Genomic DNA, 16,520 nt, shown 5'->3' with positions numbered 1-16,520 from the left:
CACCAATAGCCCCATACAGTTCACAGAGCGCCTCCTTATCATTAGCGCTGGGGGAAATGTATACTCCGATTATCCGAACAGTGGTGAATTCCCGCGGTAAATTAAATGGTCTGCATCGAAGTCATAAACTCCACCAGCGATGAGCAGTAACTAGCAACTAGCACAGAGTTCTTGCACCATTCCGTGTTGATGTAAACACACACGCCACCACCGCGAGCCTGACCGCACAGAGCTGCATTTCTGTCGGCACGACATGAGGCGAGCCCGTCTAGCTGAATGGCGGCGTCCGGAACTCGGTCGCTCAGCCACGTGAAAACAAAGACACTGCAATCTCTAAACTCAAGCCAGTGAGTTTTTTTGGACTCTCCCCCAGTCCAAACACATGCATGGTAGACTGACGTGTCTGAAGTGTCCATAGTGTATGAATGGGTGTGTGAGTGTATGTGATTGTGCCTGTGATGGATTGGCACCTGTCCAGGGTGTACCCCGCCTCGTGCCTGATACTTCCTGGGCCAGTCTCCAGGTTTCACCATGACCCTGAAAAGCATAAGCGGTAGAAGATGGATGGATGAATAAGTGTTATTACTTTACATCCTATTACATTCAATTAAATTAACAATTGGCTTTTTAACTTGATGCCTATTAGCATGATATATAAATCATATTAATGCACATTAATCATTAAATGTCACACACAAAAAAAAACACATTCCATGAAAGAAAGGAAAACAGCGCCCACAGCCATCATGAAAAAATCCTTGTACGACAACAATCTAATACAGTGGACTTGATTAAAATAATACATTTACTGAACATGGTAATGGGAGTACATACACATACCCACACACGCCTATTTAGAGTTCAAAGAGAGCAAAATGTCATCATACAGGATTTATCTTCACACCACACCTAATAGGAGAAAATACGTGAGCATGTACCTTCATAAGATAAAATGGCGACAGCTAACACACACACACACACACACGTGCTAATTTGCTCATCTTTCACATACTCATTGTACAAGTAAAACACACAGCAGAACTGACACAGTCCGTCTATCCTAATACTATAAATGATTAAACTGATTCGTGTGCTTGAAACAACTTTTAAAAGTTAAAATCCGAACTTTATAATCGTGCTGCAAAAAAAATACATACCTCTCTGTCAAGTTCAACACCGACTGACGAGAAACCGAGAATGTCGCAACACACTGGAATAAAGTTGGCTGGGCGTTGGCCGTCTGATATTCACAGGTATGGGGAAATTAAGGGGCCGTCTCTAAAGTTCCATACGACATTGTTATACACATTTTTAACTTCAATAGCATTTGAAGGGAATGACTTACAGTCACATAACCAACTGTACACTGTTCATCTATGGGTCAGGTATAACACACCTGTTAGATTTTTGATACTGAACCAAAAAAAACACCTACACGAATGCATAAAGGGGGTCAAAATGACCCGTACTGGATTGAAAGGTTTTCTTCAAAAAAAATCAGTCCTATTAATGAAATTATTCAAAGAACTGATGATACACAAATGTTTTAATATTTCAAATATTTTTATTTGTTTTCTTTTAATTATTTGTGTACATGTTTAGATTGTAGATGGGAGCCAAAGGAATTCAAAATTAACTATTGAATTCCTTGTGACAAGGATGATGATGGGAACAGCACTGGTGATGATGAGAATGCTAATAATGATGATGCATGTTCAAGGCATAATAAGTAGAATGGTACTGAAGAAAGGAGGGACGAGGATTATTCTTGACAGGGAAGATGAGGGCTCAAAAGGGTGACAAAGTGCTGCCTATGTAAATAATTTTGAATTCCTTTGGAAATCTAAAAGGTGTGCATCATACCTGACACCTACATGAACACTTCACAGTTGGTTATATGATTAAGTCACTCCCTTCAAATGCTATTGAGCTTGAAATTATGGTATATTTTGTGTATGGACCCATTCTGTAGTGAAATTCATATCTAATGTATTTCCTGTTTTTCTTATGTTACATAGGGACTTACCTTTAAGAAGTGTAAAAAAAAAAGTTACTTTTTATATTAGTTATATTATTTTTAGTAGTTATGTTAGTAATTTATTTACAGCAAAAAACAAAAATCCTCTTCAGTAAAATCCAGTTGAATAAAATCCCACATAGCCAAGTTTAATACTGTTTTTAGGCTCTTCGCTGTCACAGTGGAAACGGTTTGGTTTTCATATCAGTCTGAACAACAAGCCTTCCGCGCCTTCTGCTCCTCCAACTTTAAGTATATTACCGCCACCTAGTGGTAAATCAGTATATTTTCACATGAAATCCATTTTAATAGTTGGAGTGACATTTCTAATATATGAGTAAATAAATCACTTGTTTTCCCTCGTTCTGATGAGTGATGTGAACCGAAGCTCTTGACCGGTATCTCTATGGGTTTATGCATCGCTTTGCTGCTACATGATTAGCTGATTTGAGTAACCTCATGAATGTGCAGGTGTACATGTGTTCCTAATAAGTGGCCGGTGAGTATATACAGTGTAACATTTCCTTGGGAAATCACACAGCACTAGTGTATTTATTGTAAGTGTATTATTGATTCTATTTAAGTGTTGTGATCCAGTAGGTACAGGTTCAGGGCCATCAGGTTTAAATCCTGAGCTCCATCCAGACTCGGTCATGCTAATAGAGTGAGTGTGATGAGTGTGAAGGTGTTGATGTAATGTAACTAGAGCTTTTCAGGTGGTGCATGAACACTCTCACGTGCTAAATTACACTATCATCCTCTCATCCTTATGTCACATTTTCTATCATTTTTTAAATGTTCCTATAATTCTTACTTTTAAGTTGTTTATTAGCATTTCCTTTACCAATTCTTCACACATCACAGAAGGTGTCAACTCTGGATGAAGAAGAGTTCATATTGTAAAGGGTGTACAACAACCTACAAAAAAAGTGCTATATAGATTAAACAGACTTTGACCCTTCTTTCTCTTATATAAAAAAAAAAAACATTTTATTTAAAAAAATGTTTTGTAAATGTATTAATTTTTTTCCAGTAAAATGAGACACTCCTCTTGATATACATACACTGGTAGAAAAAACTTCCAACTCCATTAACTTCACATTATGGGAGATTCGGCTCAATATAAAATATAACAATATAAGTCAATCTTTGCTCAAGCCTGCATTTCATCTGATGAATTTGCACTACACAGTGACCGTGTGATAGTTTTCCTCTACAGCAATGGCGATTATCATTTCGACAGTATGAATGTCATCATTGTCATTTCCTAAGCCCCGCCCCATTGGTTACCGTTGCTACGTCTGACAAACTTTCAAGTGCCACATTTACTATTGTGTTTTATATGAGAACGATCAGTTGAGAGAAATGGACAAAAAGGTTTCCAGTCTCTTGGTATGTTATAATTACATCACAGAGTCATATCTCCATGCAGTTTCCTGGTTTCTCCACTGAAGCTAAGCAGGGTTGAGTGTGGTCAGTACCTGGATGGGAGACCTCCTAGGGTAAACTAAGGTTGCTGCTTGAAATGGTAGAGTTCAGCAGGGGGCGCTCACCCTGTGGTCTGTGTGGGACCTAATGACCCAATACAATGACGGGGACACTAGTACTGTACAAATACCAGTCTTTCTGATATGTTAAACTGAGGTCCTGACTCTCTGTGGTCATTAAAAATCCCAGGACACTTATGGTAAAGAGGCTACATCACTCTCTCCTCTCCACTAATAGCTGGTGTGTGGTGGGTGTTCTGGTGCACTATGGCTGCAGTCACATCATCCAGGTGGATGCTACACACTAGTGGTGGTTGAGGAGAGCCACCCCCCATATAAAGTGCTTTGAGTGTCTAGAAAAGCTCTATATAAATGTAACTAACAGAGATAAAACTACATGATTTAAAAATAACTGTTAATGATAAGGTTGTGTCTGATTTGACGAAGCGTTATCATTCACAGTTAAGCTAAGAACAACAATCACTTGTCATATTCCTGCAACCTTTTTTTTTTTTTTTTTTTTTAATAGGTTTAAAGGAAACGACAATAAGCTGTGCAGGAACCGGAAATAGTGGATTCACATTGATGAGCCGAGTCAAATATTCTGATTCACTGGAAAGGACTGGTTATTATTAAATACTTTCATTTATGATACTGAATGAGATTACGATAACAGACTTTATTAGTGAGATCTGCTAGCTAGCCAGAGACATGTCGTCTGGTACATTTGACTGGTTTAATTGGTAATTCTGTGGTTTGCTTGGTTTAATCTAAATCCTCCAACTCTTCTCTCATCAAAGTCTGTTGGGATGTCGGTTGTCTGATTTACAAGAATCCCACACTAATCTGAGCCCCTGAAAGCTTGTCAGAGAACAGCGCTAAATGGTGCTTACAGTGGCTGAGCGTTAGCAAACGATCAGTTATGGAAAGCACAGCTTCCGATAATTTCTTACACATAGTGTCACTGATATATACAGTGCATAAACAAATAAAGATAACATTCATGGGTCTGTGTATGTCGCAAACTGAAGAACAGCTAGCCAGAGTTACAGCTAGCTTAGTAACCAGAGAATATTCTGTAGAAGAGCAGAACATCCAGCTTGACTCTGTTCACACTCTAAACTACTGCAGTGACGCAGGTTCATAAATATTTTTCTATTAGAGATGGCACAATACCCCGTCTTCTGTTTAGGTTCACAATACTCAAACCTTGAGTATCAGCCGATAGCCCGTATTTTTATTCTTTAAAAGCTACCAAGCTTTATATTTCAACAATAAACCGGCATTTTTACGCAAATATAATAATTATATACTGTAAATATAATAAATATGCTGTAAATATAATCCTAACAACTCAAGTCTCTTTGTATGTAAACATTTACAATAACAACAAGAAAAAAACTCTTCCACCTCCAATTCCAACCTTTTCCATTTGTTACCGGATCGGAACAAATTTTTTTTTTTTTTTTTTTTTTTTTTTTTTTTTTTTTTTTTCTCCCCCCCTTTCTTTCTGGTATCAGCCTGATACTGATACTGGGTATTGGATCAGTGCCATCTCTAATTTCTAGAGGTTATGTGGTGAAACAAGTACAAAAAACTAAGTCAATGAATGTAGCATACACAGAGCCTAATGCTTTCTTTAGGTAATAAATCCTCGAACCCATCTGATCCTCTACTTCATCAGCTTAAGTGAAGTTTGGTAGATCATTACACCAGGTTCAACACTGTAAACTTTACAAAGAAAGATTTTCCTCCAAGAAGAGTTGTACGGTATTTTACAGTATACATCTTGCTGAGTTTTCACTACATGTGCACCTGCAAGGATTTTAACTCCCTACCAAAGACATGGACGAGTAAAAATGAGAGAAGGGACAAGACAATCACCGGCGGATGAGGAGAGTTCATTCCTGCGTCATCTGGAGGGAGACAAATTCATAACTGATTCAAAAACAAAAAGTTCCAAATAATGATTTCCCCTCACTGTATACTGTATTCAGTGCCTGCATAAAGTAAAGTATTCACCCCCTCCCCCACTGAGTTTTCACAATTTGAAGTGAATCTCTACAGAACTATAACTAAATTCATTTAGAGGTCATCAGAATTATATAGATTTTTAAAACTACAAAGTCTAAAAATTGCATATGAACTCTAGCATAAAAAAGAAAATTGTAGACATATGCAGTACCATATTCTACAAATTCTGCTATGAACATTATAAATTAATACCCCATATATAATTAAATAAATATACAATTGAAATAAATGTGATAAATGAAATGAAACGATAAATAGCAAAAAAAGATGCACATTTAAAGAATGAAAAAGATGCATTTTCAGTTTGTTTAGAGTGTACTGAGCTCATCTGCTTTATGTTGCTTTATGCTAAAAGTTTAGTTCTGTGGGATTTCAGTTTTAGGTGAAATATGTGCTCACCTGTGACAGTTGGCTTTTTTGGAGTTTCTTTGTGCACAGGGATCAGGAAAGGAAAAAAAAAAAGAGAAAGGAAGCACTGTAAGCTTAAAAAAAAAAAAAAAAACGTGCACAGTCCAAAATAAGATTATCCAGCTGTGAGTTAGTTACCAATCTAACAGAACCCTTTACACCGTAACACCGAGTACTGGATTGTGATTGGTCAGGAGGTGTTGATTAATTCTCTATCAGCAGCTCTGACAGTAGTGCAGCTGCACATCGCAGGTTTATATTAATGCACTCGTTCTAATACGTTATTCGAGAAATAGGGATGTGTTGTAGGAAAATTACAACAGAAAACTCGCATAGGATTATGCAGGTAATATGGAATCATGTGTGGGAAAATGATGTAAAAAAAAATCATATGTATAAAAAGAAAAATAATGCATAAAAATCATGTGAAAATAAATTGTGTAAAACTTACTAAATAATGTCATCAACTTTCCAAACATTCCTTATTTCTAACAACTGTCTGTTATGGAGACTTACCATCGACTGAGAGCTCAACACTCTGAATAAACCTCTTCAGGTAGCTTCTGTGGTGTCCTGCATCAGCAACACTGACGTTCTTCAGCACCAGAGAACAGTTTCCTTTACACAGCTCGTCCTCAGGAACGTCCACACGGCCCTCGTATCCCTCACCCTCATATGAATCCTTACCCACTCGCTCAAACACAACCTCAGAATGGATATACCACCGAACATACAGTCCGTGGACCGAGGTGGCGTTAAATTCACACGGCAGGACAACTGTGATTCCCACTCGGGCAGATATGTTCCGAGAATCTGCAGACAGCAGAAGACAAGAACAAAATGGATATTTAGCAACATTTAAGCAATGCTCTTTCTTATTTCTCATTCGGGTTATGTGCTATCTGTTTTATTGAAATGAATCACTTACCAACACTGTTAGCAAACCAAGATGTAAATACAAAGGAGAGAAGTTTCGTTTCTTTCTGAGCATTTTCTAAATAAAACAAAGACGGAATCAAAGTGAGAACAGCTCCAATACCACAAGTGAAATACAACTTTAAACAAAAAGTACTAATCACACATTTACAGTACATGGTCAAAAGTATATGGACACGTCCACACATTAATGTGCCTTTTATATGGGGATATAATGCGCTCCAGTCTTCTGGGAAGGCTTTCCACTAGATTTTGGGGCGTGGCTGTGAGGATTAGTGATCAATCAGCTACAAGAGCGTTAGTGAAGTTGAGATCAGGTGCTGATGTTGATGTGAGGAGTCTCCAGTTCATCCCAAAGGTGTTCAGTGGGGTTGAGGTCAGGGCTCTGTGCAGGACATTGGAGTTCTTCCAGCTTCTTCCAACCTTCATACACCACGTCTTCATGGAGCTCGCTTTGTTCACAGGGGCATCATCAAGTTGAAACAGGAGATGGTTCTTCCACAAAATGCCACCACAAAGTTGGAAACGCGTATATAGTCTTGTCAGTGCTGTAGCATAAACATTCCACTTCACTGGAACTAAGGGTCCCAAACCCTGTAAACCAACCCCAGATTATCCCTCCTCTACCACACTTTTTACTGTTGGCACTCTGTTCTGGTAGGTAGCATTCTCTTGGCATCAACCCAACCCAGATTCATTCATCAAACTGCCTGATGGTGAAGATAAGAGATACTTTTATATATCTGAAGGAAAACATCTTTTGGACTCTGTCCGTTCTGCAGTTTTACTAAACAAAACACAACAGCACAAAATAACAAGAACAAACATCTCTCAACACATACACTCATGCAACACAATACGTGCTCTCATATACATAAGACCGATATTTACATATCTGAATGGGTGTATTTACTCAGCAGCTGGTCAGCCATGAAAACCCATTTCATGAAGCTCTAGACACAGCTCGAGTGCTGTGTTGCTTCCAGAGGCAGCTTGGAACTCTGTAGTGAGTGATGCAACAGAGGATACAGTATTTTTTGTGCTTCAGCTCTCAATGGTCCCACTCTGAGGTCTGCCACTTTCTGACATCTCTCGTTGCTCCTACATGCTTCCATCTCACAATATCACTTACAGTTGACTGGGGCAGATCTATCAAGGTAAACATTTGATAAACCAATATGTTGTAAAGGTGGCATCCTATTACAATGCCACATTTAAAGTCACTGAGCTCTTCAGCATGTTTGTCTATGGAGACTGCACGGCTGTAAGCTTGACTTTATGGACCTGTTAGCAATGAGTGAGGCTGAAATAGATGAACACAATAATCACACAGGGTGTCCACATACTTGTAGTGTATGTCTAGCAAAAAATAAAAATAAACACACAACTGACAAAACTAATTGGTTTTTTTTTTTTTTACACAAGATTAAAACTAGAACACTTGAGGGTTCAATTTGTCTCGCTTGAGGGAAGGTTTAGAAGTTCCATATAGACCCTTAAATAGCAGTGTTTCCCTATCAGAAAAGATTCCTAGTACCCCTTATTATCCAAAGATGGATATTTTTTTAAATTCAATATTCATTTCATGCTCCTTTTACTTAAGGCTTTTATGACATACTGTCTATGCTTCTACCGACATCATACACTCTGTGAAAAAAGGGTACTAAACTGTACCTGTCCTGATAGCTGAGAAAGTACACTCATCCTTTTACCAATAACAACTTTCACCTGGAAATGTGGAATGTGGCATCTGAGGTCATGTTTGGACAGATTCTGAATGTCTTAATCTCGTATTTAAAAGAATTAAAGAGGTGGGGGAGGGGTTACACATCAATGACACTATTTCATACTCAATCATAGGGATACTTAAGGCTTAATGTATTTAAGCCAGTTAAGGCAAGACACTACAGGTAGAAACGACTTCTCTTTAGCTTTGTGGATAAACTGCACCTCTAACATGTTTTCTCTTAAAATGTAGTTATTTATTCATTTAGCACACGCTTTTATCCAAAGCGACTTAAAATGAGGAAATACAAGCAAATTTTTTATATATATATATATATATATATATATATATATATATATACACACACACAAAACACATATTTTTAAAAAATATTTGCACACAAGTAATTCATTTTACTTTTTGTTTGTTTTTTGTCCATCATTACCTGATGGTGAAAATGAAATTAAATTCACACATACACACACAGTTTTTCACAGCTTTTCTGTCCTAGTGCATTAGATTAATAGCTATATCAATATATTAACACACAATTTATTAATTAATGCCCTGATGAACACCAGAGCAGTTTAATTCCGGGAATATTTACATCCTACTCACTCCAGCAGCTTCGAAACATCTCGCTTTTCCAGTGAACAGGTCTTGGACAGAGTTCCTCACACCAGCCTTTCTGTTTCTCGTGGAAACAACTGAACAAATCCAACAGGTTGTATTGTTAAATTGCAAAAACTAGTATCCCTGCTGTTCCTGCTGCAACACGCAGTTTCCCTTAATTCACTTTTACTTTATCTGTTTTTATTTCCACTTTTCTCTTGTTTATGGCAGGAGCATTACTGCCCCCTACTGGACAGCCGGTTAACCCTCACATGATATCTGCGTGATGAGTGTCAGAGCAGCTGACCTTCAGCAATCACATGATCTGTGCACATCTGCATGTGACAGAGCAGCTCGAGAGACAGACGGATAGAAACAGTTTTCACAACCCTGTTAAAATTTTGATTCTTGTGATGTAAAAAAGTTGCATCAAGTTAACTCTTGAAAAAGAAATAACATTTCAGGAGGGGGGAAAAAAAGAAAAAACGTACAGTAGCCAGATTGCATAAGTATACACACCCTTTTATAATGGGTCATGTATCACACTCAAACTCATGTTCAAAAGAAATGATCATACACCTGTAATCAATGAAGTGATTCTGATTAACTCCAAATAAAGATCAGCTGTTTCTGTAAGATTTTCTTAATCTCCATCATCCGACTACTGAAGCCATGGTCTGCAAAGAGCTTACAAAGCATGTAATACCGCATCGAGAGTAATATACTGGGAGAACTGAAAATGCTCAAAATTAATCTATTTATTAGCTGCTAAATATCCCTGGAGATGCATCCACATGTCAAGATCTCTCTGGAGAAGTCCTACCACACTACACATAACCTTGGGGTAGCTCTGGATAACCAGCTATTCTTCTTTTCTCACATTACTAACCTGACTCAAGTTTCTTCTGTACAACATCAGGAAGATCTGCCCATTTCTATCTTCTGACGTCACTCGGGTCATTTCGAGACTGGACTACTGCAACTCTCTCCAGGCAAATCTGCTTGTGTATGCCATCCAACCCCTGCAGCTGCTACAGAATGATCTCAATTTCCTCAGGGTCTCCCACCTCATTGCTGTGTTCCCTCTACTGGCTCCTGGTAGATTTCCACTAACCTACCTGCAGTCACTCATCACACCCCCTCTCTGCACCACACTCCTCCTGAGCCTCTGGTATGGCTCGACTGGACCAACATCCCTCAAGATACAAGGATGAATCAAGACACTTCTTTGGTGGAATGAACTTCCACTGGCTGTCTAAACACCTGGGTCACTGGCTGCCTTCCAACAAATCTACACAGATTATTTATTTTTAAACATTTGTAATGTACTACATTTTGCATATACCAGGGTTATATCTTCTATACCAGGGTTTAGCTTAGTGTTATTCTTAGACCACAGCCAATTTGTCCTAGTGTGATGAAATGGTTTTTTTATGAACACTATAATGCATTGTGGATATCGGCGTGTACTATCTGTTGTAAATCTACAGACAGACAGATGTACTTTGTTGATCCTTCAGGTGGAGGTTTGGGAACTTTAACCAAAGAACATATATTAAATATGCTTAAATATGTTAAATAAACACTTAATTACACATGCTACATATTTACACTGCAAGAACATAGCACGGTGGCTTTGTGGTTAACACATTCGCCTTACACCGCGAGGGTCGGGGTTCAATTCCTGCGGCCCTGTGTGTGCGGAGTACACCGGTTTCCTCCCCCAGGCCAAAGACCATGGTGTCTCGAGTGTATGAATGTGTGTATATAATTGTGCCCTGTGCTGGACTGGCACCTGTGCTGGAGGGTGTACCCCGCCTTGTGCCCCATGCTCCCTGGGATAGGCTCCAGGTTTCCCGTGACCCTGAAAAGGATAAAGTGGTATAGAAGATGGATGGCTTATTTTAGCATTTGTCTGTAAGTACAGTGTTACCTGTAGGCTGAAAGGTTGCATCCCTGATTATTCTGTTATTTGTTTGTTGTCGTTGGAGAATATTCACAACATTCAGTGGAAATTGACCTCCGTCCTGGATTTAATCCTCTAACTGGCTGTAATGTTGAGTTTAAGATTGTAATAAGAAAACAGTGTAATAGCAGGAGACAAGTGAAAAGAAATGAAGGTTGTGATGTAGCCGAATGTACTGGCCATGCCCTCTCATAAAAGCAGACACACCTGTTGCTCATTTCAAAGCCCCGCCCTTTTTTCTACCTGTAGGAAACAAAACCAGCCCTGTAGCACGACATGCAGACGGGTGTGACCGCAGAACTGACTTTTGTTCTTGTTAAACCTTGAGTCTTCATCCTGTGCAACACAGGAAACAGTCTTTCACTTTCAAGGTAAGACATGACTATTTTTGCTTTTGGTAGCTAAATATGATTTGAATCTTTGCTGTATTTGCTGGTGAGAAACCGGTTTTCAGAACAGGTTGTAGGTTTTAGTTTGCTGCCAGCTGTTGCACAGGTTTACAGGGAAACAAAGCATTTTTCAGAACTATAGAAGAGTTTATTTACCCATCTATATTCATACTGTCTGCATTTAAATTCTTTTATTACAGCAGTTCTTTATTCCCTCTGAGTATGCTGTAGTTCTTAATCTCTTTCAACAATTTCATATTGTCCCTTTTGATTAATATTCATTTTTATTTCTATTTTTGTGAACTTGTTCTGCAATTTGTTTTATTTATTTATTTATTTTATTTATTTATTTTGTAGCTACAAGCTACAATAAATAACAATATAGGCTACATACACAGTGAAGTTATTTTCTTGTTTTTCCAGAATCTCAACTTTGACAGATTTTGGAAGTATGAAACATGAAGGCTGAAAAGTGGCTCGGAGCTGCTTTTTTTTCTCTCTCTCTTTCTCCTTTCTTTGCACTGTTTTCCTTCAAGAGTTTTCCACTTCAGCATTTTAAATATTAATAAACGGCACCATTTATAGGCAGTAACACAATGTAATTATCAATCACGGATATGATGGTGAGGTTTGTTATCAAGCATAAAAAATAAATTGCACCTTCATACCTAATATTGTGTGTATTTAAATATAGCTGTCAGGAAAAAAAAAACACTTAGGCCCTTCTCATTTCACCCCCCCTCTTTTCAGTTACAGCCATGCCATTGGGTCTGCCACTGGCTGTGACTGTATTGTGACTGTTTTTCAGTGTGGCATGGCTACAACATGCTGCTAGAAGTGAAAAGCAATGCAACAGGGAATTACGTTCACTTCTTACATGGAGTCAGTGTTTCATTCTTAAAAAGCTCCAGCTGATTGGTTTTCACTGAAGGTTTTTCTTTTCAGTGTTGCATGTTGTCCTCGTGTCATGGAAGGCATGGGAACCTCCCCATATGTTATATTCTGTGTTTGTGTTTTAGAAAGTCAGGGACTCATGGGCAGTGTGTCCTTCCTCTATATTTACATCACAGGGCTGATCACTTCTGTTGGTAAGTGCACAGATGATTCCTCGTAGTTGCCTCAGAGATGCTAAAACTCATCTAGATCTTTCATTGTCTGCAGATCCTCAGGTCGTATCGGCTCGACTGGGTTCCACAGCTGTCCTGCCCTGTGAACCGAGTCATGCCTCCAAGCCGACAGTATATGTTCAGTGGCGCACTGATTCTGCTGTTGTGTTTGAAAGAACGAGAAGGGATTCATACCAAGGTGAAAGATATAAGGGCCGTGTGGACGTTCCTGAGAAGCAGCTGCTTGAGGGCAACTGTTCTCTGGTGCTGAAGAACGTGTATATTAATGATGCTGGAGTTTACTACAGTTACCTGGTCATGAAACACCGAAAGAGATCTGTCGCTCGTTTCATCCAGAGAGTCGAGCTTGAAGTTTATGGTAAGTGTTTTAATTATAGTACAGTGTAAAATAGCTGGCTGAAAGAATGAAGTTTGGTGAATCTGGAAACCTGGCGTGAGCTGTTTTAACTCGGTGACGTCCGGTGAGGACGCGGACATTTTTATATCAACATAAATGAAAGCAGCTCTTTCCGAGTGTGAAACGGCCTTCCTCATCTCTCACAGTGCATTTAATATAAACCTGGGATGTGCAGCTGCACTACACTCAGAGCTGCTGTTACAGTAAATTAATCAACAACTTCTGACCAATCACGATCCAGAACTCAACAGCGCTGTGGTATCAATTACGATAACATTTCCTTTTGTAGTGTGCATTATATTGCACTTGTCAAGTCCATATTAAACTGTCATCCAATAAAATCACTTGATATGATAAAATGAGATGGACAAGTGTTCTTAACCATTAGGAAGCCAGCGAGAGGAAGTGGGTGGAGTCAAAACAATGCAGAGCACAGTTAGGAAGAGGAAACACTTTGAATTAGTTTTGTTCCTGGCCTATACATGTTCCTGATCTAGCCTTATATTTTATATTAATTGTTGAAAAATACACTAAATTTCTTTTCTTTTTTTCCCCCTCATCCACCCAGTTATCGGTAAGTGAAGTTTTAAAAATAATTGTCTTTAATATTTAAAATTAATATATTTTTAATATGCATGTTTAACAATTATGTAGAAAATTGCAACAAAAATATTTTTAAAAAGCTAATGCAAAAAAGGCTAAATGATGTGGTATCAGATTTTATAATAGAGTTAATATATTTACTGAGTGACTATTTAATGAGAAATAATCTCAGTCTCATTATCACACATTTGTTTGTTCACAGAAGAAGCTGGAACTACCTTCTCTCAGCTATTCCTGATCGTTTCCCTTTTATGTTTATTATATTTTCTGTTCTACACTGTAAAGAAGAAACTGTTGATGGAAGTGAAAATATCAAGACATTGTGAAGTCTGAGTTTAACTGCCGTTATCTCAGTTAAGATTATCTTATTTAACTGATATTTAATTCCTGCTTCAGCCAATTAAAACATAAACATGGCTAAAATACTTAAATACTTGATTCTGGAAAAACAGCTGAAGCTTTGCTTTATTCAGTCTGTATGTATTACATAATATTTTGAAAGACATGAAGAAATTCATAACGGATTTCATTCACAACAGGAGCTGAACAGATGTGACTGAATGTATTCTCAATTACAATAATCAGTTATTGTAAATATTGATTTTATTCACTTAAAAAAAACTTGTATTTTAAATGTAAAATAAAACTTTTGTACCTCTTACATTGATATGTTAAAACCTAACCAGTCTCTTGCTAGTCAAAGAAATGTTGCAGGAAGTCAAGAACTGAGTTCTCAGCAATTATCAGCTTATATTAGTATTATAATGATATAAGCATCTTCCAGGGTGTAGGAACATCTCAGAATAATATTCAGAATATAAAATGATGTGGTAATACTAATTCATCTTACATGAAGACAAATGAATAAAATAATAAAAGAAAACTTCTACACTCCATGATAATCATCAAATCTGGGGGAAATGTGGACCTGTGGAATTTAACCTCACATTATGGATGTTTTAAAAAGAACAGACCAGATGACATGGAAAAGTGAACTTCTCTAAACAGCCACATATCTCTCCTCTGAGAACATTTAGATGGATCTGTGAAATTCCTGGTTGAAAATACATGCTGTTTGTAGTTGATCGCCGTCCTACTGTGAGCGCCTTGCATATGCCTTTCATTCAGTGTAAAAAAACTTGCATGCATCGCTTTCAGTTGGTTCTAACACTGACGACACTCCAAAATATTTCCTTATAGCAAATGAAAAATGACTAATGACCAGGCAACTTAGCATGCTGAATGGTTTGAAGTCAATGTTTGAAATCATTTGTGTTGTGATCATCTGAGTTATGTGTATGTGAAAAGAGCAATATGTGATTGTTTCGAACCTCTCATTGATATTGTAACAAGGTGAAAAGTGCTGGTATTTATCATTCAGTGAATGAGCCAAGGCACATTCAAGTTTGACCAGTATATCAGGACTTACTGTATATGGTAATTAGTTGTGCTACCTTTGAACTGCTGCATTCAGTAAATATTTGCATAAGTGCCAATGCAGTGCGTACGTATTATAATTAGGTGCCTCATGCAACTGTTATTAGTGTCCAAACAGCGAGGGCGTGAAGGACCTCGTTTTGGCCGCCTTTTTATTTTTCAACACTGGTCATTTTAAGGTGCTTGGCGTTCTTGAAAATTCACAAAGCCTGGCACAAACCTCAGGAATGCTCATTAGGTGTCGGCAAATGTTTGGGTCTAAGCATTGAACCTCTTTGACTTGTTTTTTAATTTGTGGGAATCCAGTTTCACCAGTCTCCTTAAGACAGAAATCACAATGATATCACTACCAATTACAATTATATCTATTAACTCCACCCTAATAGGTGTCCTTCACTTGTAGATTTGACCCTTACATAGACATGGTGTTGGCTTTCAGGGTAAAATCTTACAATTAAAACAAACTACAGTCAGAGAGACGATGAAGATAGTATTGTTACTACACTTACATAATGCATATTTTATACATCCACTTTCTGCACATTCCTGTACATATTTCATGTTGATTAACTTATTCTTATTTCTAATTCATGTCATTTTTATTTTTAATATAGTATTTAATGCATAGTCTAAAGAGACCAGCTTTTAATTTCAGTGAAAGTTATATACATGACAAACGAAGGTCACATATACATTTCAGTACAGTACATATACATTATATTCTTCACATCCCAGGACATTGGGGTCATAATGCAGCCATGATGGACCAGATAAGTTTAAGTGTCTTGCTCAAGGCCTCACAACAAGTATTATATTGTACAACTGTCACTGACATTTTGTGCACATGGCAAATAAACCTGGACCCAATGTTGGCAGCTTGTTGGTCCAGGGATGTGACCCCTGATCTTCAGCTCAGTAACCCAGAGCCTTAGCGGTTTTAATACAGTGATTTAACCTGAACTGTCAAATTACTGAGATGGAAATCTGCTCAGAAGCAGGTAGAGGTTACAGATTCCACTTCAACATGTATGGAACAGTGAACTGAAATACACAGTTGTGTTATATGTTTACGAACACTTTAGCTGTTAACTTCAGCTTAGTGTAACTTAGTTACAGCTTTACCTCTGAATGTTCCAAAACAACGACACCGGAGAATCCTTCCTTAATTAATTTAATGCATTTTATGAATTTCTTTTAAAACTGTTCATGTTAAGTAGTTAATAGCTAAGGTATCATTTTCCTGATCAGTTAAACATTATCACTGGGGTACTGAATGAATTTACTATCAGTTTCTCTGTGGCTGACCTGAAAAAAATAAAATGATATATATAAATAAAGGATGCTAACATTTCGTACCCTGACTTACAGCTAAACTAACCGC

The 16,520-nt window shown here is 37.8% G+C and overlaps 1 long non-coding RNA gene across 2 annotated transcripts; it reads left to right on the top strand.

Annotated features, from left to right (window-relative positions):
- Nucleotides 1-11,395: 11,395 nt before the first annotated feature.
- LOC128634980 (uncharacterized) lies at nucleotides 11,396-14,384 on the top strand. Of its 2 annotated transcripts, none has more exons than XR_008397889.1 (4): nucleotides 11,396-11,557; nucleotides 12,595-12,663; nucleotides 12,737-13,673; nucleotides 13,908-14,384. It is a non-coding gene; the product is annotated as an uncharacterized LOC128634980 (long non-coding RNA). The 2 variants fall into 2 exon arrangements; XR_008397888.1 differs by having other exon boundaries at nucleotides 13,905-14,384.
- Nucleotides 14,385-16,520: the final 2,136 nt, after the last annotated feature.

This window comes from Ictalurus punctatus, chromosome 14, assembly GCF_001660625.3.
Source record: "Ictalurus punctatus breed USDA103 chromosome 14, Coco_2.0, whole genome shotgun sequence".
Lineage (NCBI taxonomy): Eukaryota > Metazoa > Chordata > Actinopteri > Siluriformes > Ictaluridae > Ictalurus > Ictalurus punctatus.
The sequence above is the reverse complement of the archived record's forward strand: the minus strand, read 5'-3'. Positions and strand labels throughout refer to the sequence as shown.